At 37.7% G+C, this 23,363-nt stretch overlaps 1 protein-coding gene across 2 annotated transcripts in view; it reads left to right on the top strand.

Annotated features, from left to right (window-relative positions):
• The window catches only part of LOC131077361 (uncharacterized), a 158,613-nt gene that overhangs the window by 131,133 nt on the left and 4,117 nt on the right, over positions 1-23,363 (top strand). The gene's annotated exons all lie outside the window — the stretch shown is intronic.

Below are 23,363 nucleotides of genomic sequence, written 5' to 3'. Positions count from 1 at the left end.
GTGGGATCTGCAAATTCTGAGTCTATTGTTGCTTCCTTCAATTTGTGCAGATTTGTTTCCATAGGTGTAGACATGGGTCTGCACTCTGTCATTCCAAACCTCTTCAAAATGTCAATAGTATACTTTCCCTGATTCAAAGTGATGCCATTTGCCTGCTGCCAAACTTCTAATCCAAGGAAGTAATGTAGGATACCCAAATCCTTCATATCGAATTCTGAAGCTAAGTCCTTTTTACACTGGTTAATTAGGTATCTTCTCCTGTGATTAATAAATCATCAACATATAAAATAAGAATTAACATATCACCATCAATTACCTTAAAAGTAGAGGTTTGGATCTACATCATTCTTGGAAATCCCTAACCCCAAGAGGTAGTGATCAATTCTGTCATACTAGGCAATAGGGGCCTGTTTGAGTCCCTACAAAGCTTTCTTCAATATGCAAACATGTGATTCAGCCTTATGTATAACAAATCCTTTAGGTTGCTCTAGATAGACTTTCTCCTCAATCGTGCCACTCAGGAATGCAATTTTCACATCCATTTGATGGATCTTCCATCCCTTTGATGTTGCAATAGCAATTACGGCTCCAACTGAAGTGTAACGAGCAACAGGGGCAAAAGTCTCTTCATAATCAATTCCCTATTTCTGAGAGAAATCTCTGGCAACAAACCGGGCTTTGTGTTTTCCAATGCTACCATCTGCATCTTTTTTGATCTTGAAGAGCCATTTTGATGATACAACAGATTTTTCTTTAGGTCTTGGTACGATGTCCCAAACATCATTTTTTATAATGGACTGATACTCTTTTGACAACATCTTTCCACACTTGATGATTGAGAGCCTCTTTAACACAGGATGGTTCTGAATTTATGATCTCACTCATCAAGGCAACATAACTAGAGAATCTATGAGGTCTCTTGCTTTCCCTGAAGGTTCCCTTTGGTGTTGTATAATTCTTGGCTTCTTGAATCATCTTCCTAGCCCAAAGAGGTCTCTTTCGATTTTCATTACTAGGTTCATTTAAGGGAGCAATTTGACCTTCACTATCAATTTCTTCAGGAGTCTCCCTTTGAATCTCAGGAGCATGATCCTCCTCCATATTGTTAGGAGGATTTTAATTTCTATCTCAAGAGAGATTTTGGATCTCCTGAAAGCAATGTTTTCCTCAAAAGTGACATCTCTGCTAAGTTCAATTAATCTTTGGCCAGGTATGTATATCCTATAGGCTTTAGATGTTTCACTATAGCCTACAAACACTCCTTTTCTGCCTAAGGGTTCTAACTTAGACCTCTTTTCTTTAGGTATATGTAAGTAGACCGGACAACCAAAGATTCTTAGATGACTTATATCAGGTTTGATGCCACTGAATGCTTCTTCAGGTGTTTTGTTGTCTAGAAGTGAATGAGGACATCTATTTTGGATGTAGACAACTATTTTAGAGGCTTCGGCCCAAAATGAAGTTTCTATGTTTTGATCATACGATTTATTTTTCATTCTTCTTTTCCTTTCGTTTTCGTTCCAGTAAAAGAAAATTCGGATAAATTTTGACAAAGTAAGTTTTCTTTTATTGGCCAGAATGCAACAAATCTGTGGATCTATTTATATAGTTAGTGGGTTAATGGTAATGCGCAAAAGCTTTATTGGATTCTGCCATTTTATGAATCTCCTCCTTCTTGAGTATAGCATTGCCTTTCTCTCTGGCAGCATCCATTATTTCGTAACTCAATTTGAAATGCATATTTCGACCAAAACGTTTTCTGTATGATTCTAATAACCAACGAATAGCAAGTATTTTTCCTTCTTTCTTTTTTATTTCAATGGGAACTTGATAAGTGGATCCACTTACACGTCTTGATTTTACTATCAATTTAGGAGTTTATTTGTGTATTGCTTGACATAGACTTGTTACGCTATGCTCGGGGGTCTGTTCTATATATAGCTGGGGGGAGGGAAGGGGGGAATTGGGGATTTCTTTTCTTCGGGCTGGGGCCATAGCTCTAGCAGCTTCTACTATAGTCCTATTCTTTCTTTCTGCCACCCCATTTTGTTGGGGATTATAAGTTATAGTAAACTCCCTCCTAAATTCCAGCATGTACACAAAACTCCTTAAAAATGTCGAAAGTATATTCCCCCCCAATGTCTGTTCTTAATGTATTGATTTTCTTCCTTGATATGTTTTCTACAAGAGCTTTGAATTCTTTGAACCTCATAAGGATTTCTTCAGACTCTTTACATTTAAGAAAATATATCCCAGTTTTCCTAGAGAAGTCATCTACAAATATTACATAGTACAAGAATCCTCCTATAGAGGTTGTAGACATGGGTCCACATAAATCAGAATGAATTATTTCTAATACATTTTTAGATTTGCTATTACTATTGTGGAAAGTTCCTTTTGTATTCTTCCCTAGGGCACAACCTTTGCATGTTCCTTCATGATTTTGGTTTAGCTTAGGCAAACCAATTACCATTTTCTCTATGGAGGGTAGAGCATGAAAATGGAGATGCCCTAATCTTTTGTGCCAAATATCGTTTGAATTTGAAGTCTCATGAATTAGGGCTTGAAAGGGAGTAGTGCATAGTTTGTAAAGGCATCCGTGCCTGACTCCTATAGTATGAGCCTTCTTGATTATGGAGGTCTTTGGCCATGCTAGAACTTTGCCTTCCATAAAGGTTATCCTGTATCCTTTGTCTTCAAGTGCAGAAATGGATACTAGATTTCTCTTTATCCCTGACACAAATAATACTCCTGTGAGCTGAAGAGATATGCCTGATTTTAGATTTATGTTGCAGTTTCCAATCCCTTTGACTGGATAGTTAGAATCGTCCCCAATGGTTACTTCCTCATCAGAATTCTCTACCATAGTGTCTAGGTGTTCTCTGAATCCGGTGATGTGACGTGAGGCTCCACTATCAATCACCCAGGTGTTGAGGTTGGTTGAGACTTGGCCTGATAAGGTTGAATAGAAGACAAACTTCTCAGGTTCATTCTCCATGCTAGCTTTTTCAATTTCCACTATGGAGGCTTGTTGTTTTGGCCTATCCGGACACTTCAGGGCATAATGTCCATACTTATCACATCTAAAACATTGCACTTGGGATATGCCCCTCCTCCTTTGGAAGAGCCTTTTCTATTGGTGCCCTTGTCCTTCTTCCTCTTGAAGTACCTCTTTTTCCCTTTCTTGTGAGAGTGAGAGTTCAACACATGAATATCTTCATTGGTGATATTTTGGTCAATCCCCCTGGTGATCAATCTGGATTCTTCTTGAATGCAATCCGTCTTCAACTGATCAAACTTGGGGAGCTTTGAACGTGCACTTATTCCTTGAATAAATGATTCCCATGAAGTCGGGAGTCCATTTAGAGCCATCAACGTTAATTCATTGTCGTCAATTAGATGACCGATTGTAGAAAGTTGGTCCCTTAATTAAGTGATCCTCATAAAATATGATGTGACAGTTTCTCCCTTATTCATCTTCACATGATGGAGTTGTCTTTTCAATGTGAGCGCTCTGCTGGTATTGTTTATTTCATACATGTCTTCAAGTGATTTGAACATGCGGTATGCTGTGTCATACTTTGAAATAACTGGAACTATATGGTCTCTAACTGCATCAACGATCACTTCATGGCTTTTCCATTGTTCTTGTTCCATTGAATTTTCTCAACATCATCGTCTAGTTCAGGTATGTTTCCCTTTATAAATGAATCTAGTTCATTTTCCTTCAAGGTAAGCATAATCCTAAACTTCCATGATACAAAGTTAGATGCTCCTTCAAGACGATCTTTGAATTTGACTCCGCTTGCCATTATAAAGAAAGGAATGTGATTTTTCTTAAGAGCAAAATGATAGATAATCTACTATCTCAAATCTAATCGGATCTTCCTTGACCTTGCTCTTATACCATGTTAACGTAGATTAGATTTCTTAGTAGATAGAATAGAGGTATCTTTTAATTTTTATGTTTCACAAATGATGCTCTTACTAACCTATGAATCTTGCAGGTTGCTGCAAGTGTAAGGAGGAAATAATAACAGTAAGTTAATTCGTCAAGTATGATTATATTGCTGAGTGTGAAGAATAGACCGATCTGCAAAGGTATGTACTTATCGATTTCTGTAACACCTTTCACCGATCTGTTCGTGGATTATATATGAATGAGAAGACACATCGATGGATAGACATGTCTCCACACGTGTGGAGACATGTCTCTCCACCGATATGTCTATTCATTTATTTTTACAAACATCATACCAATTTATAATCGGTAGTTTGATAATCCATTAACACAAAACCGATTCATTTTCAAAACTGATTCTAATCGATAGTTAACAATTCATTTAACACAACCGATTCACAATCGGTATGTTAAAATGAGGAATCATTAATCGATATACATTATCGATTATGGTAAATCGATACACGTTATCGATTATGGTAAATCGATGAAAGTAGTCGATACACACTATCGACAAGGTTTAGATCATGCACGATCACAAATTTATACTTGGAAGATGATGATCGATATATGATCAGCCATTTGAACATTTAATCGAATTTAGTTTATTCATGACAAGATTATTAATGTATGTATATTAATATATATAATAATAATAATAACTCAATTATTATTATTATGTATATTGGTATACATATATAAATCATTCTAATGATGTAAGTCTCATTCATGATCATATTTATCTGATCGAAGCTATCATCTCTAACATGTTTTTCTTGTTTTTTTGGTTTACAAGAGAACAATTTGTCCCTAGGAATAATGCTCAGTCACTAGTATAGATTTACGAAAGAATAATCTATGACCTATGGTCACGACTCTTCAATTTCCATGTCCACAACAATAGTGTACAATAACGGCTTCTACTCCCTAAGCTCCTGACAATTTAATGTTGACCTTGACAATGCTTTTGAATCTCTTGTTTATGTCCCATGTGCTCACAAGATTGTTCCTAAGAAACTCCCCCATGAAATAATCCTTATCTTTGCACAAAAACCTAAACAAAATTGCTTTGTCTTCATGTTCCTTTGAATGCTACTCCTTGAATATTCAAATTGCCAACATGCCCATTCTCCCCAACCACAATTCCCTCTCTTGTATATGTCTTTGGTTGTATTCTTAGAGTTCCTTTTAAACCTTGATGCCATTCTTGCGATTGAGCTCACTAGGGCACTCATTGCTTGGATGTCAAGCTCTCAAAAGTGCTCCCTAGAACACCAATTACCAACAACATCATTTGGTTGATCGAAAACCTTTTTAGCTTTTAAAATGCTTTCGTATGGTTGTACAATTAGAACTGAAAGTATGACTCACTTTTCATCCTATTTGAAGATAGGGTAATGAAGTCTCCGTCTTGCTTCAAATTAAATTGTGGCATGGTTTCCATTTTAGGAACTCCCTAGGCCTCCTTAGTCGATTCCATTTTGTTATCCCTACCATATGTGCTAGTTTTAAATACCTTATGACCAAACCATTGCATGAGGCACGATAGCTACTCTTTTTAGTATTTTACTTTGATGATTTTGTTCCCAAATTCAACTCAAAGTATTCCATCTTAATCATTGAGAAATTCATGGTCCTTGCCAACCTTTGAATTCAAGTGGAACACCCCTAACAAACCTTGCTATCAAAATTCATGTATCCTCGCCAGCCTTTAAATTTTGAAGGAGCACCCTTGACGACTGTTATCACTTATTTTAGGAAATTGATTAACTTGAACAAGCTTTTCCTCCCTTTCAATCAAAGACTCAAATCCTTTACCCAATTGAAGCATAGTTTTCTATGGCAAATATATCTACCATGGCCATTGTTTCCTTTCCCTATATGTCAACTTTCAAGAAGCATACTTAATGTATTGTATTGTTTCCCTCAACACTTCATTTTTTGCTAAAAGTCCATCATAATGTTGAGAAATTGTGTGATATACATCTCAAGTGCCTCTCAATCGAATTCGTTTTCATTAGCAAAGCTTTTAAGTAGTCCCATTGGATATTTTTAGAGGAAATAATCTCACACAAACAAAACATCCTTTTTTCTGCCAAGCATTGTTGCTTCTCCTTGAAATGATTGTTGAATCCGTTGTCACTTTTTGCTTGTTTTGTGGTCTCTAAACGTGTGTTTATCAAATGCACCAACTTGAAGTGCAATAAAATATTTCTCATCGTTATTATAGTGTACAAGTTCCTTATTCTCTCCCAATAAGTATCTTTTTGAGCTTGTGATTGGACTACTTTAATGAATTGAATCTTGTTATCTTCTAATATGTCCTTAATCACTAACATAAATGCTGATGTCTTCTTGTTCTCTGCCACCTTCCTAGTTTATTCATCTCCATAAGCTACTCGAAATAAATCCATTCTGAGTTGTCCTATTAAAGTTTACATCTCAATGTACTCCTTAACTCCACCAAGTGGTTTAGCTTTAGGGCACTCCTTCCAAGCTTTCTATCATAAACTTCAGTCCTCCACCAAAGCTTTACACTCCTTATGATTATGTAGCTTTGTTCTCATAGCGGCCTTCATTGTGATATCTATCAAACTCATTACCTACTCCATTTCCCAACTGAAGTTGACTTGCACCTTCATAAGGCACTACCCTCCTTGGCCTTCCTCTTTAACACACCACTCCTATTGCATGACCTTTAAAAGAAACAAATCATCAATTAACTATTTTGGTAAGATCAAAATTTCCAAATGTTATTGCAACTCCTTCACATCTTGTTTTGAACAAAAGACCTTTCCTATGGTTTGAAACAAGAGACCCTATCTTCAAGTGCCTTACTCTCAAACATGTTTGTCTCTACTAATTATAGACTCATCTACCTTCATTCTTTTTTCCTTGAGAATGATCCTCCCTCTCTTACTTTGAACCAATCAAGCTTCTTTTGCTTTCTTTTTTAGCCATGCTAGAAAAAGCTTGGGATGACCTAGACAACACAGTAGGTTTGCTGCACCAATTCAAATTTCCAAGCGTGGATCGACTCATGTTATAAGACTTTTTTCTAATACTAACTTCAGCTATGTGGCATAGTCAAAGGCTTACAACCATCTTTGTAATGTTCCTTTTATTAAATATCCTAGTTTTTGCTCTAAAATCAAAATTGCAAGGTAACAGGGAGTGGAATAGGGTTAGTGATACCATGTACTAACTTAGATTATTTAAATCAAAATGAGCCCTAGTGGAGAGCCTACAAACATGTTAGATAATCATTTAAAGCATAATAAAATAAATCTTTCTTATTAGAAATTATAAGCAAAACATAGAACTTTGTTACTAGGGTTTTAGGACTATTAACTTGATCATAAGACAGATATAGCTCATTCATGGAGTTCAACCACAAGGAGGCTAGGTAAGGAGGCATGTTAGCGTGCCTAAATCTTCCTCTACCCTTGGCTCAAGAGCAGATTTCCTATCCCTCTTGGCCTCATGTTGCCTTTGCCATCCATATGAGGTGGCATACCTAGTGAGGAATCTCGTAGCCATTCCCCTTATCATCCTACCTTTATCTTCCACCCTATGATTCAGACTCCTTAATCTTATGGTCAATTATGATAGGGAGGTTAGGAAGACTACAATAGGGTGTCTCGAGAATCCTTCCCTCCTAAGCCCAAAGGCAACACTCCTTGTGCCCCCTTGGCCTCATGGGACCATTGGTCTTACACCTTGAGGTTGCGTACTGTTGACGTGTATTTTGTACACCATCATACACAGAATAAAATACCTAAAGGCATCTTATCCTCTCTTGAATAAAGTCTCTAACTGCTGAAGATTCGCATGAAGGATCAGTTAGGATGACTCCAATGTTCTGGTTAGTAGGGTCTCTACGTGTGGATAAGCACCAGCGGTATGATGTGATTTGCTGTGTCCTCAAGGGGCCTTACACTCCGAAAGTCTTACTAAACTAAAGAAGGTTTTCAAAAAAATAATAAAAGGATAGGGTTTGCAAGAGGTCTAATCTAATCTAACCCTAGGAATGACTTCATGTGGACAAGACTTGGCAAGATTCTACCAACTTCAATTTCGCCATAAAATAACAACTTAATTGAAATTGGTGCGATCTTCAAAGGTAACGAAATGATTTTCAATGCATCAAAGATCAAAGACACTACCACGAAGGTACATATCCAAGATACAATAATGATTGAAGGTTAAGTGATTCAAATATCTCCAGTTGACCACGCAAGGCGTTCCTACAATCAGCAAGAAGCTAGTGGTATGGAAAGCGAATCCTACCAAAGATCAAGTCTCACACTATGTCCTTCAAATTAACACACTACTTTGATTGAGCATGATTCAAGTAAATTGAACAACCATGAAGATAACCAAGAAAGTTGCAACAAAACACCATAACTTCAATATTCATTGATTTCAAAGTCATCATGTACAACAATTGCTTGAATTCCTTTCCTCAAACTCAATCTTGCTACAAAAATAAAAATTGCTTCTAATCTCTCTAATACATCAAACTTTCTCTCTAATCTCTTAACTATCTCTATTACAAATGAAATGAAAATGAGGGTATAAATAGCATCCTCAATTACAATGAATGGTCCAGATTGAAAGCAGATCAACGGTCAAGATCATGACACCTAAACTCTAATTAGGGTTTGTTACAAAAGTTCCCCTTTTATTGCACAACATTAAATGCATAGCCAATTATAAATTTGGCACGAAAATCTAGGGGACATAGACCAATGACAATTAGGGTGCCATGTCATCTACAACAACCTCTCATCTAGATTCTTATTCCCTTTCCAATGCTCCTTTTAGCATATGCAATGAATCTTGACATGATTCCCTCGATCTCAGCAATTGGAATCTCGGGAAGATTCTTCATTCTTTCTTCCAAGTGGATGACCTGATCAAATGCATCTAGAAGAGCTGCGTCCCATGTAAGTTCAAGTTCTTTAGTCTTTTCAATCAGGAGCATGGTAGCAAACATCTGGTCCTGTTGCTCATCTGTGATATTGACGTCCTTGCAAAAGATGACCTTGATTCTATCTTCCAATTCTTGCAAATCCACATCTGTCTCAACTTCGATCCTCCTGCCAAGAATGGTACGTAGTACCTCAAATACTCTGTCCTGGATCGGGTTGATCACCTCCTCAACATGACCGCACCTAGTACTGATGTCCTCAAAGAGAACTTCCTTCATCTGGAGTAAGGTTGACCACTGAAGTAAACTGTGAGGTCCTCCATCCATAATCCTTTCCTGCGCTAAGACCTTCCTCGATGTTTGTCTAATTACTTTCAAGACAGGAATGATAACATCTTTGGTATGAGCGAATGCGGCTACCGTTATCATCAAATTGTGGATGATCTCAAGAACCTGAATAGCCCTATGAATAGTCTTCATCATCCTTGTTGCAAATTCTAAGGCAACTGTATGAGATTTATCCATCCAAGTACTCATACGCTGGACCATACTCCTGAATCTCTCTGCCTCACCAATTGATTGAAGGGGAAGTGCCTGTATAGGTGATGTTGCTGGATCCTGACGTCCTAAAGGCTGATTGAGATGGCTGAAATATGTTCTCCATGCACCGACCTCCCTCTCAAGCTTTCTACTCTTCTCCATTTCTTCTCTAAGCTTGTCCTTCAATGCCTTAAATGAATCGGTGGCATCATCTAGTGTCTGCTCGGCTGTGGATGGACCTAGCTCAAATGTCTCTATATCATATTCCTCTGCTAAGATCTCACCTTCGTACTTGTCTACTGCCGGTGTAGCTAACTGCAATTTTCTGGATCCAGTCTCATCTCTAATCATCTTGGACATCTTGGTAGCCTTTCTCTTCTCTGTCACTTCCTGGGAATGTCCAACAAGGCTCTCTAAATCAATCACATTGTCTTCGTCCTCGATCACAATCACCTTTGTTAATCTTTCCTTCAACCAATCTGGAATGGCTGATCTTGTCTCTCTAACCTGAATCTCCTTATGCAATATTTCTTCTTCTCTGTGAGGAGATGTTACTTCGTCATTATTCTTGTCTTCATGTAGCTCATAATCTTGGAGAGATCCACTTGGTGACCCTTGAGGTACCTGTCCTTCTTTATCATTCTGAACCATCGACTCCATAGACTCCTCCACTTCAAGTGTCCTTTTCTCTTGTCGAGAGGATGTACCGGATGAACGATCTCGGCTGGCCTCTTGTTTCTTCTTCGAAGATTCTCTCTTTCCAGGTCTCTCTTTCCTCTTCGAGCCTCTTGGATGGAGATCGCCTTCACTTGCACTTCGAAAGTTGCCTTCATTTGCATTTTTGGGATTAGGATTACCTTCGCTCACACTAGCTCCACCTTCGGCTGGTTTCTCTTCCAAAGTGAAAGTCATAGCTATGCCTTGCTCTCTCAACTTCTGATGCTGCACATCAACCCATCTGCGAGTACAAGACAAGATTGGAGCCATCAAAGCATCTAAATCCACGACCTCGGGCTCATTCCAATCTAACCTTACTGATTTGCTTTCTCGATCATAGGATGACTGGAGATGTCTGCCACTGTCCTGTGCTTGGTCGGCCACTCTGTAAATCTTGCATTTCCTGATGAAATCCAAAGGCAATCTAGAATGCATCTTTCTTTTCACTTCAAGATCGTCTAAGAGATTCATCATAAAATCTTCAATCTGAAACTCATGCTTAAACTTCCTACCGACTGTCTCCTCTATATATCCATGTGGATCAAAGCTTTCTCTCAAAGCAAAGAATGAAAAAGAATACAAAGCTAACTCCTTCTCTGCGTCATCCATGGCTAAAGCATTAGGACATACCTCAACTGAATTGCCCAATATGATAGGTACCGGAACTCCATTTCCATGTCTGTGTCTGAATGCCTTCGCATAAGCTGCCAACTGTCTTGTTACCTCAAGTAACACAATTCTGTCTGTCGGATATCTTGGCAACATGTATGGAGGTGAAGGACATCCATGAACTCTGATATAAGTAAACTTCGGAAATTGGATAAACCAAGCACCGTACCTCTTTACTAGATCCTGTGCATCCTGAGATAATCTGTTGTGAATCCCGCCTTGCAACGTCCTTGTGATGTTCATAGTGAAGGTATCATTAACTAACTTGTAGTTGCTTCCTGGCGGATGATGCAAGTGGACATAGGAATCACAAACTCTGACCTTGCCGGGTCCTCTTCCAATCACTCCTCTGTGAGGTAGTCCTGCATACTCGAAGCTCTTGATCAAGGCATAGATGACGTATGAACTCATGTGGAACGACTTGGTAGCTTTGAGTCTCCTCAACTGTACGTCCAAGCAATGGCTAATCATCCTAGCCCAATGAATTGTTCCTTTACCTTGAACTATCACCTAAATGAAGTAGAACATCCACTTTTCAAAGTAAAAAGCTTGAGGTGCACCTGTGACTCGGTTGAGCATTGTAATCAAATCTCTGTACTCCTCCTGGAAATCAATCCTGTGTGGTGTGTTCGGTACCTTACTCAGGCGAGGACGACTCTTGAGTAACCAGTTCTTGTTAATGATGCTTAGACACGCATCTGGATCATCTTCATACATTGACTTGGCTCCTTCTATGCTCTTGTAGACCATATCTCTGTGCTCCGGAAGATGGAAAGCCTCACTTATAGCTTCCTCTAAAAGATAAGCTAAAGTGTTTCCTTCCTTGGACACGATCGTTCTGGATTGAGGATCATAATGACGAGCACACTCGATCATCAACTCATGACACTGTACTGCTGGAGGGAAGCCAGCCGCCTTAATGATGCCACTTTCAATTATCCTCCAGGCGACAGGTGATGGCTTGCCAATGTAAGGGACATCTCGAAACTTCTTCGTGCTGAAGTTGCCCAAGTTAGTATCTCCAATGTTGCTCCACTTCGATACGATCTTAGTCTCCACTTCTTCGGTCTTTTGATCTTCCTTCATGAGAGCTGGACGACTGGTGGATGCTCCCGCCTTAGGGGTCGCCATACCTACACAACATTTCACAATAAGTAACTGGATATTGCAATATATATCATAAATTAGAGAGTAAATTTTAGGAAACATCATGATAAGTCTTTGAGTTATCATTTCCTAAATAACGATTGAGCTAAGGGAATTCAAAAATTCAAAATTCAAAATTTAAGCTATGACGATCAACAATTCAAAATTAAAACGATAAAACCATATCTCCATACCTCCCTTGAGAGCTAACTCTAGAATGCAAAACAAATGGATTTGCCTAGGCAAAATTGATATTAGATGGCTTTAACGTGATCTCCTCTTCAAAATAGCAACTTCGCCACCTTTGGGATGTCCTTGACGTGATCTTCCAATGTCTTTGACAAGTTCGCACAAATGAAACTAAGGTTCGCACCCCTTAGATTGATGTTTACGCCTTCCTTTGATGAAATTCGCACCTTAAAACACAACTCGCATTTCTCCTTTGTCTTCCTTAAATCGCACTTGAGTGTGGATGATAAAATGATAATGTGAAAATAAAAATCTTCACCAACCTTTATAAGCGCTCACACCTCAATTACCACTAGGCCGACTTGGTAATTAAAAACAAATTTTAAATAAAATATAATGGCCGACCTCCATAAACCAAGCGCTCTATTTGATTTTAAATTAATAATTAATAATTAATTATTAAATGCCTTTATTAATTAATAAATTCGATTTTCTTTTACAAGGCAATAATTAATTAATGATATCAAGCGCAAATTTTAAATGCTTTCAATTAAATATCGATTTTCCTAGCATTTAAATAAATTCAAAATGTGTTTGAGCGCCAAAATTTAAAGATGAAAAATGCAAACCTTATCGCCCTGGTCCCTGACTGAGGGACAGGAGCGATCCATCAACTTGGTCTTGATCCTTACACTTTTGATATTCAACATCTCCATTCTTACGTGGAAGTTGGCATTTTGCTAGGATTTTCAAACTTGAGTGACTTGACCTTGCAAATGAGTACCTCTTGAGGTGATATCGCTCTGGTCCCTTGGAGAGGGACAGGAGTGATCTAGATGTTTTTTCCTTGATCTTGCTTGTTCGATCTCCAATCTCCATCATATAGCAAGTAATAACATTGTTTCTTTACTCCATGCTTGTTTTACTTGGCTTCTACAAGGCATATTCGATGTTTGGAGGATTATCGCCCTTGTCCCTTGGAGAAGGACAGGAGCGATCCTTGTGTTTTAGCCAACATTCTTCGTACTTAACCTTTAACTTCTCGTTCATTACCTTCCAAACGACGTTTTAAACCCTTTGCAACTTTGTTTTGACATGATCTTCGAAGGATAACAAGTGTTTTAGCAAATATCGCCCTGGTCCCTTGGTGAGGGACAGGAGCGATCCTGGTGTTTTCTCCTTGACCTTTGTAACTTTGAACTTCAATCTTCATTGTGAGGGGCAAACAATGTTATTCTTTCATTCCACTCTCATTTCACTCGACTTCTATAAGACACTTTGATGTTTAGAGGATCATCGCCCTGGTCCCTTGGTGAGGGACAGGAGCGATCCTTGTGTCTTGGCTCAAATTTGCTAACTTTTAATCTTTGCTTCTTGTTCATCGCCTCCTAAATGATGTTTTTGATCTTGCTTATCCTTGTCTTGTCTTGATTTTGACGAAAAATGAAGGATCATGTGAAAATCGCCCTGGTCCCTGACTGAGGGACAGGAGCGATATAGCTTCCTTGGCTCAATTGATAGTTATTTGACGTTTGAAACCTTTGCATATCATCTTGTTAAGATGCCTTAGACCTTGTGCGACCTCGCAAAACCTTGACTTGGCATGAATTTTGCATGATTTGGCAAATATGGTGGATATCGCTCTGGTCCCTGCCTGAGGGACAGGAGCGAACTTCAATGTTTTAAGCTTGTCTTTGCGTCCATCAACTTGCAATTACTTTCATCGTGTAGAATGAGGTTCTTTTGATTCCCTTGGACACTTGATATTTGTTAATCCTTCAAAATCTAGGCCTTTATATGAATTTCGCTCTGGTCCCTGCCTGAGGGACAGGAGCGAACTTCAATGTTTGATGCAAATCTTTCAATACTGGCGACCTTTGATGCTTTGTTCTTCATTGAGATGCCTTAAAACGTCCTCACCACCTTGTACTTCGTCTTGGAGAGGTTTAAACTTAGCGAAAAGGCAACATAATCACCATATCGCCCTGCTCCCTGACTGAGGGATAGGAGCGATCTTGCTCTTGTAGGCTTCATATCACTTTGCTAACTTCAAAATTTATCTTCAACAGTCTTGTTGTACTTTGTTTCACTCATCCATAACTTGGAAATCATTCAAATTGGGCAAGAAACTCATCTAAGGCAAAAATCGCTCTGGTCCCTGACTGAGGGACAGGAGCGAACTTGGGCATTTGGGTCCCTTGTTGATGTTTTGTAATCTTCAATTTGTCTTCAACAGGTTCAATTCACCTCCTTTCTTGCCTTCAATCCTAAAACTTGCTTGATCTTTGCCCAGTACATGCCCTATGAAGAATTTCGCTCTGGTCCCTGGGAGAGGGACGGGAGCTACAATGGATTTCGCCCTGGTCCCTGACTGAGGGACAGGAGCGATCTTGGCATTCTAGTCCACTTTTCTTCGTGTTTGGCCTTCAAATTATATTCATCTGGTAAAATGCACTCCCTTGGATCTCTCCAAATCATCAAGTTGTTAAAATCCTGCAAGGACGAGGTGATGTTTGATTTTAAGCTCCGGTCCTTCACTGAGGGACAGGAGCGATTTTGCTTCCTGAGGCATTTCTGTGTTCGTGAAATTCTTCAATTTATATTCAACGGAAAGATCACGCCTTTCTTTACCATTTCCATCCGAAAAATCATCTTGACCCTGCAGGGACAGTAAGATTTTTGAAAACAAGCTCCGGTCCTTCACTGAGGGACAGGAGCGATTTTGCTCCTACAGGCCAAAATATCATGATTTCACAAGTTTAATCACTTCTGAAGGCAAAAACAAATCATTTCCAATGCCCGGGATCAAATATCAAAAAACTCAAAATTTAGGTCAAAATTACTCAATTGAATAAAATTCACATTTTCATCATCAACACTTAGACAAATTAAGACTCTGCACCCAAAATTTCAATTGAAAATAGACCATTCTGGCGAATTCATTCCATTCAAAATTGCATCCTACAAAAGGAAGCTCAAAAAGCTCTCAAAACTCACTGGACTCTGGCCTGAAAAGACAGTAACGGAAACCCTAAGGCTTGACCCTAATCCAGACAACTGACAAACTTACCAAAACCCTAAGAAGCAAAGCGAAAGGCGAGCAAAAACGAGCAAAAAGAGGGGGTCCCCATTTTAAATGGGGCGATGTGTGAAATGGTCACAACACGTACCTAGGAGAGGACCTCATCTTTGTTTCCCCTCCTTGTGTTCCCTTATTCCCTAATCATTGTTGATAGCATTAAACAAACATATAGAGATTAAACATTATTGCTTTTATTTAATATATGAGAGATTATATAAAATAATATATATTGTTTAAAGTGAGTAATTATGAATAGATTCATCATACTGTCCACTATTATCATTTTCATACTAAAACATAGTAATCTTGTCATTCTTTTTGTATGGCAAACCTGGTTGCTAATGTCTGATCTGATCTGCCTTCTTTATTTATTTTTTTCCCATTTTTTGATGTCGTTCGACGTTGATGATCCTCAAGACCTCTCCTTTATACCCTTCAAGTGCCCTTTCACTTGATGGTCACCTTGCTTCAATGCAAGTTGGTCAAGTATAAAGAGTCATTTAATTTATTATTAATTTCTTTCTTCCTATCCAGTTTGGCACCTTAGAATGATCCACCAATAATTTTTATCTTCCTAGGTTGGGTTGGCCTTAATTGTATGGTGATTGGCCTTGCACTTGTTTTAACAAAACCCTAGGTCGGCCCTCTTCGTTTATTTGTCATCGTCCAAACTTTAATCACTATTTAAGGCTGCAGTTTAGTTTTGAGAAGGCTGTGATTTATATGTATTTTGCCTTTAGTTTCAGGTGGGGCATGACAGTCCACCCTTTCTGAGATTGCTTGTCCTCAAGCAATGATAGTTTTAACCAAATCTTGTTCAATGTGAGAATCCCTAAAGTAATCCCTAGTTCTCCTTGAGATATAATCATCTTTTGTTGCGCAACTGTGATATTATCCTAAAGCATATATCTTTGTCTTTATTTCAATGTGAGTTATTTCAGCCAATTATTGGAAATTTGCAAAGTTAATAATTTTAAGACGAGTTTTCTCTCATCAATTGTAATTGTAAGAACTGTTTTGGATGGTCCTATGGATATCGCTTTGAGACAAAGAAAGGGCGAACTTCCCATATATTGAGAAGAGGATTTTGAAGCATGACACATGCCCATGACCTTAAATTAATGTTCTTTATTAAATAAATTCCTATCTCCTTTGGTTCACTCTTGTTATTCTCATATTCTAAATCAACCATAAATAGAAATCCCATGATGATAGAAATACATTTACAGTAATCATAGATACTTAGGGAGTAGACATGCCAACACGAGGCATACACATAAAAACACGGAGCATACACATGAATATACGTGGACATGAAGTATACATGCAAATATAAGTTTTGTTAGATCCCTTCTCATTGACTAGAATGCATTCATTGATTCATCTTTACCATGCAATGTCTAATGAAGAGGTTGTCCCTTTACTTGGCAAGGAAACTTTGGGGGTCTTATGAAGAGATTTCAAGTCGACATATTACAATTTTTCTTGTGGAGATTTTGTTTCTAGATCTTAAGGATATGAGGGCGTCGTGATTACTAGATTTGTTCCTCCACAAAGCTCCATTTGTTCATTGTCCCTTCTTCTTTTGATGGGATCCTCTTAAGATCTCCTTCATCATACTTTGTTTTCTTGTTTGGGTTTCTTTTTGCTTCTTCATTGGATATAGCCTCTATTATATATATTTGGCTTCTCACTCCTCGTGTCGTGGTTCCCAATTTTCTTTGCACTTGTAGCACAAGATTTTACTCTTAATGCCCCTTCAATTGCAAACATTTCCAGGTTTCTTTTTCTCTTGGTTTTCTTTTGGTTTGCAAGTGTGCCTGCATTACCATTTCTTCAATCAAAACGTAGACCTTTCTTTTGGAGTTCTTCTTGGTCATCATAAGTGAGGTATGCTGTCTTGCGCTTGTCCTTCCCATAGAAGTGCTTATCTTTTGATATCATCTTTTTAGTGATCCTTTTCCCTTGTTTTGGTTGTATTAAGGCGGGTGGCTTTTAAGATTGCTTCCCGCAGTGTGGTAGGGTTTGTTGTGACGTTTTCACACATTGCCCCATTGCAAATGGGGACCCTCACTTTTTCACTTTAGGCTTAGGGTTTTGATGTTGTTGTCTTGGCTTAGTGTCGGTCTCTTAGTCATGAACCTTTGCTTGTGAGTAGGTTGGTTTTGTCAGATTGAGACTTGGATATGATTAAGTTGTATGAGATAATGAAGTCATCGAGATCTCATTTGCAAACATGAATAGGTCTTAGGATTTTTGGTTGTCAAAGGCTAGGTTTGATGAATTGTCATTATAATTGCTTCCAATGATGAAGAATATCCAAAAGACAAAATGTGTAGGCATTGGGCTTATCTAAATTTTAGGGATGAAAATTTGACTAAGGCAAAATCTTGCTCAAGGCATAATCTTAGCATTGGCCTTCTCATCAAGCGGTTTTTGTGCAAATGGACACTAGAAATGCACCCATGCTAGAGGGGCAAGAACCATGAAATGATCAAAGGACATGTATTTGGGTGGATATGAAAATTTTGACTAAGTTAATTTTTTTGCTAAGGCACGCCTCCTTTGAGCACTTGCTCACCAAGACCAAATTTGTGCGAATGGGGGTTGTAATCAAGAAAAACATCAACATAAGCACTTGGACGAAGGATTATGGGAAGAAAAGGATGAAGTCATGAACATTTTGTGCAAACAGACCTTAAAATGCCGCCAGCCTTGTGTTGTGCAAATGAATGATAAAATCTCGCCATCTTTGTGCAATTGAACCCCTAAAGGCCGCCCTAGCAAAAAGGAATTTTGTACAAATGAAGGTCTAAATGCTGCCCTATCATGATTAGTTGTGCAAATGACCCTTGGAAAGCCACTCAAGCAAGAAATATCTGTGCAGTTCAAGGCTAAAAATGTTGCCCAACTTTGTGCAAATGAAGGATAAAATTCCACCAAACATTAACTTGTGCAAATGACCAAAAGCCGAATTTTTTTGTGCAATTGACAAGGAAAAAGCCGCAAAATTTATGTTGTGCAAATGATTAAGTAAATATAAGGTCAATGATAAGGTTGTGCAAATGAAAGGGAAAATGCCACCGAGGTTGTGCAAACAAGCCTCAAAATTCCACCATCCTTTGTGCAAACTCTGTCCTCATTTGTGCCAGCAAAGACCTAGAAACTCAGATAAAAAAATCAGACCTAAAACCCTAAGTGCAGAAACTCTAAAGGCAGAGCAGACCTAATCCTAAACTTCAGACTTGAATTGACCTAATATCAGAAAGGAAGAACTAATTTGCAGGTAGGTTTAGCAGAGTAGAGCTAAATTAGGTTCTGAAGGTTTGAATTGGGTTGGTGGAGGGATGATTGACCTTATATTTATATGCCTTTAAGAGCATGTAAGCGGATCAGCCGACATGGTCATGAAATGAGTTAAAAATAAAGTAATTTCAACAACAAAAAGCTCTTAACCGACCTGTGTTTGTGCATATCACTACCTCAAAGCGCTCATACTTTTGTTGCTTTAAATCCTCCAAGGGAAGGAGGAAGCCCTAAGTTGGCTGCCTTAATTAAAGGGTTGAAGTCAGAAAATTGAAAAGGGCAAAATAAAATCTGAGACGGCCGAACAAATGGGGGTTTAATACGAATTTAGAGGGCTGAAGAGGCTTATAAGAAAGCAAACCAATTCCCATTCCACATCATCAAATACAAATCTTTCAATGCGAGTTTAAGATACAGAGCAAAAGAATGCGAATTCAGATCTGAGTGCATCCAAGAGACAGACTTGGAGAATTGTTGCTACATTGCTGCTGGATTGATGTAAGACATTGAAGTGTGGTGATTTTATATTCTATCTTGGGAGCATTTGCATGGTTATTCATCTTCTCAATTCAAAACTTTAAATTTGCCTTAAAGTATTTTAGTTGAATGATAGAATGTTGTGCATGATTCATGGTGGAACTCTTATATTCAAGATAAAGTTTCATATTACTTGTACTTGGCTGATTTTTAAGTGCTTTGTGTAGTCAACTGAATTTTCATCCAAACTTAACTTCAATTACTATTCAATTGATGATATGCATTCAAGTGATGGTGTGTGTTTGTTAATGGTGATTTGAAAATCTCTTGATTCTCTTAGGAGATTGCATTAGCCTTTGTGAAGTTGTTCTTGTATGTCAAAACAAAGACTAGTTGAGTTTCACCAAAGATTGTCCATCGTTATTACATTCTTAGGATTAGATTAGAATCCCTAAACCTTATTTCTTTTGCCCTTATATTTTCCAAGTAAGTAGCTTGAATCTAAGTTCCAACAACATTTAAGCATTCAAGATTCAACGTAAGTCCACCTTGTGATTCTATCAGTATCACATCAAACCATTGAGCTATCTACGCATCAAGACTAAACAATAAAAACCTTGGAGTCATCTTGGTTGATTACATAATTTAGCATCCAAGGAGATTTTGATCAAGAGAGGATAGAGTGCCTTTGGTATTTTATTTTGTGTTGCATAGTGCATAAAAACACATCAACAAAGTCAAAGGCACTAACTAGGCCACAGAGTGCATTCGATAATCCTTCTATAAATGGATGGGTGAGTATGTCCTCAGATATTTTGGAGACCATAACTGCTAGCCTTTGGAATTCTGGTAAATAATCTTCAAGGGTCCCTAATTGCCTTATTCTTGTTACAAATATTCATTTATCGTGTCCGCAATAAGAGTAGATAACATTGGCTTCTACTTTTTGAGCACTAACCAATTGCTTTTCTAACTTTTACGATGAATTCATATCCCTTTGTAGCATGTTGTGTGCTTCCACTTAGATTTGAAAAATAAATTGAATGAATGATTCAATAATGGGATAATGTATATATAGAGATTACAAGACGACGTTCTAAATTAAACAAGTCGTTTAAAGTGAACTACTAAAAAGCTAAACACTAAATAAAGCTTAAAAGCTAATTAACTAAAAAGCTAAATGACCATTAAACAAGGAACTAAATATAGGTGACTAAAATATAATTAAATATTCTAACACCCTCCCTTAATGGTCATTCTATCTACTAACTACCCTACAAAAGACACTGCAGGTCTTTTGATCACAAATGAAAAGAACACTCTGCTGCAGTGGAGACCCTCCTTGGATCTGAAAAGTGTTAATGACCAAGAATACCAAAATCCATCCAACCTGACGTTGGGTAACCAAATTGAAACTTGAAACCATGATTTTGAGGAAAATCGGCAAACACTTTTGCAGAAGAGTATCAACTCCAAAACTGTCTGCAAGATACCACGGTTGCAGATGTTCGCCCTGGCAGGTGCGACCCAAACTAACTGCAACAAAGCACGGTTTTGAGGAAAAATCCGTCAAACCTTGAAATAGGAACCCTTGAAAAGAGAATTTACGATTTTGAGGAGAAAATAAAAAAACCAAGAAATCTGAGGTTACAAATCATAGTTTTTGTGGAAAAAAACGGTAAAACCTAGATAACTAAAATCTTACGCAAATATCGCGGATTACAGATGAGATAATTTTTAAGGGAAAATTATAAACCCTGTGAACAACTTTTGAGGAAAAAATCGTGAAAACCCTCCCATGAATTTTTGTGGAAAAAATAAAAAAACCAACAATTTTTCAGGAAAAAATCGTGAAAACCCTGGGACCTTTAAGACGAGGTCTGGCCTAAATCAATCTGATCAAGGCAACGATATTCAGATATCATGAACATGCACTGTTTCCAGGTGTTGTGGCAGCTGTTGAACTTTTGTTTGTGTTCCAACATGATGCTGGTCAAAGATGCCATCACGGAAATCGAGGTTGATCGAGGTCAACCTAGTGAAGCATGAGACAGAAGAATCTGATTCAAAAATCAGAATAGAGCAGCTGCACAAAAAAATTGAAACCCTGGAAGAGAATTCTGGCACGAATTCTAAGGCGCAAATTTCGAGGTTTGGAAGAAACCCAAAAATTAAACTTTTTTGCAAACTTAAAATCTGAAATTTTTCTTGAAAATTAATCAGAAAAAAATAATAATTTGCAGAAAATAAAAAAAAATACCTCTGATTTTTCTGTAAAAAAAACCAAAAAATTATTGACGATTTTTTTTCCAAAAAAAATAAGGGGCAGAAACCCTAGGTCGGATGTACAACATAAATGGCGCCCAAAAGACACCAAAATTCCCGACATCCATAGAATTAGCAGAAATTGCTGACTGTTTTTAAATTCCAAGGCAAATTTGTTGGCACAAAATTTGAGGCACAAAAAACGAGGCACCTAGAAAAATATGAGACCAACCTAGAAAAGCTCTCGAAAAACCCACCAAGAATTTGAAATCAGAATGTAGAGCCGACAACTCACAAATCGAGGCACAAAAAATGATGCACCCAGAAAAATATGACGACCCAGTTGAGGTCTCAAAAAACCCACCAAGAATCTGCAACCAGAATAAAATTTCGACTTGAACTGAAGGGCCCTAGTCGAAAATTGCAGAAACCCTAGGTGAAATTTTCAATCTGCAAAAAAACCTCTAGGTTGCAAGCCCGAAAATCTACAGAACCCTTAAAAAAACATGAATTGCTGCCCAGCACAAAGAAATTCGCCCACGAACAAGAAACCCTCGAAACCCACAAAAAACCTTTAAAAAAGCAAAATCGTTTTTGTATAAAAAAACAATAAAAAAAATCTGGAAAATATTCCAAAAAGAAGGCCATGAATTTTTATTAAAAATTCGCCAAACTTTAAAGAATCCCATCGACCCGCTCTGATACCATGAAAAATAAATTGAATGAATGATTCAATAATCGGATGATGTATATATAGAGATTACAAGACGACGTTGTAAATTAAGAACAAGTCGTTTATAGTGAACTACTAAAAAGCTAAACACTAAATAAAGCTTAAAAGGTAATTAACTAAAAAGAAAAAGCTAAATGCTAAATAAAGCTTAAAAGCTAATTAACAAAAAAGCTAAATGACGATTAAACAAGAAACTAAATATAGGTGACTAAAATATAATTAAATATTCTAATAAGATTGTGTCTATTATGCAATGTCCCCACTTTGAAATAGAATTTAATAAATAATAATAATAAAATTAAAATACAAAAGAATAGAGATTAAAATTAAATTAAAATATAATTAAAATTTGATCAAAGTTAATGAATGGTCAGAAGGCATGAAATGATAAGTTGTGACTCCCCCAAAAATGAGGTACGAAAGGGGGAAGAGAACTCAATTTGAAGTGGGGATATTTGGGAATCTGAAGTGCAGACCTGATTGTGAAAGGTTGTGTCTCTTTCAAAGGGCAGAAATAATGAAAAGTAGCACTCTTTCAAAGGGTGTTAATGGTGAAAGGTGTCTCTTGCTAAAAGGGCATACATGATGAAGAGGTGTGACCTCTCCCTCACATTGAGAGATATAAAGGAAAGGAATCAAAAGCATCCAGGGAGATCACCATCAATCAAATCAGAACTGTTATTAAGTTACAGGCAGTAACATCCTTGTTTTTGGTGGTATGCATGGTGATGTGCTTAATATGTATGCGTAATATATGAAGCCTGATAATGCTCTTATGCAGAATTTAATACTAATATTAATATAAACTGCAATATGTATGACAGTCATACTAAATTTCATATACATTCATAATACATTAAAAGTTAGTGTAGTCATAGCCCCCCCCTTATTCATTCGCTATCCTCCCTCATGAGGATAGGTTGGTTTTGTTAGGGATTGATGGAGTAATACCTCACAAGATAGGTAAGCCCAAGATGGGATATGGAGGGAATCCCGAAACCTTGAGGGAGCCTACTTGTAGATTGGTTTCCAAGCGCCCTATGACAAGTAATTCCCTATCCTCCATTAGGGTTGATGATTAGGAAAGAAGTAAGGATTGGGGCTTAAGTATAGTAACTGTCAAATGTATTATGAATTCTAATTGTTCCTTAATTTTAATAATCTGATTTAAGACATAATAATGCGTAGTGATGTATGTTAATCACTGGGAATTGGCAACCTCCCAGTAGAGGACATTACATTCTATGAAAGTATGTTGTGGTAAAGGCCCCCAATCAGCCAGAGAGATCCAAATATGGTTGTTTTGCTTCTAGATTCACTCTAACAAATATGTCCTGAATACTCA

The sequence above is a fragment of the Cryptomeria japonica genome, chromosome 4 (genome assembly GCF_030272615.1).
Source record: "Cryptomeria japonica chromosome 4, Sugi_1.0, whole genome shotgun sequence".
In the NCBI taxonomy this organism is placed as follows: domain Eukaryota; kingdom Viridiplantae; phylum Streptophyta; class Pinopsida; order Cupressales; family Cupressaceae; genus Cryptomeria; species Cryptomeria japonica.
Note: the sequence above shows the minus strand (reverse complement) of the source record. Positions and strands in the feature narration are given on the sequence as shown.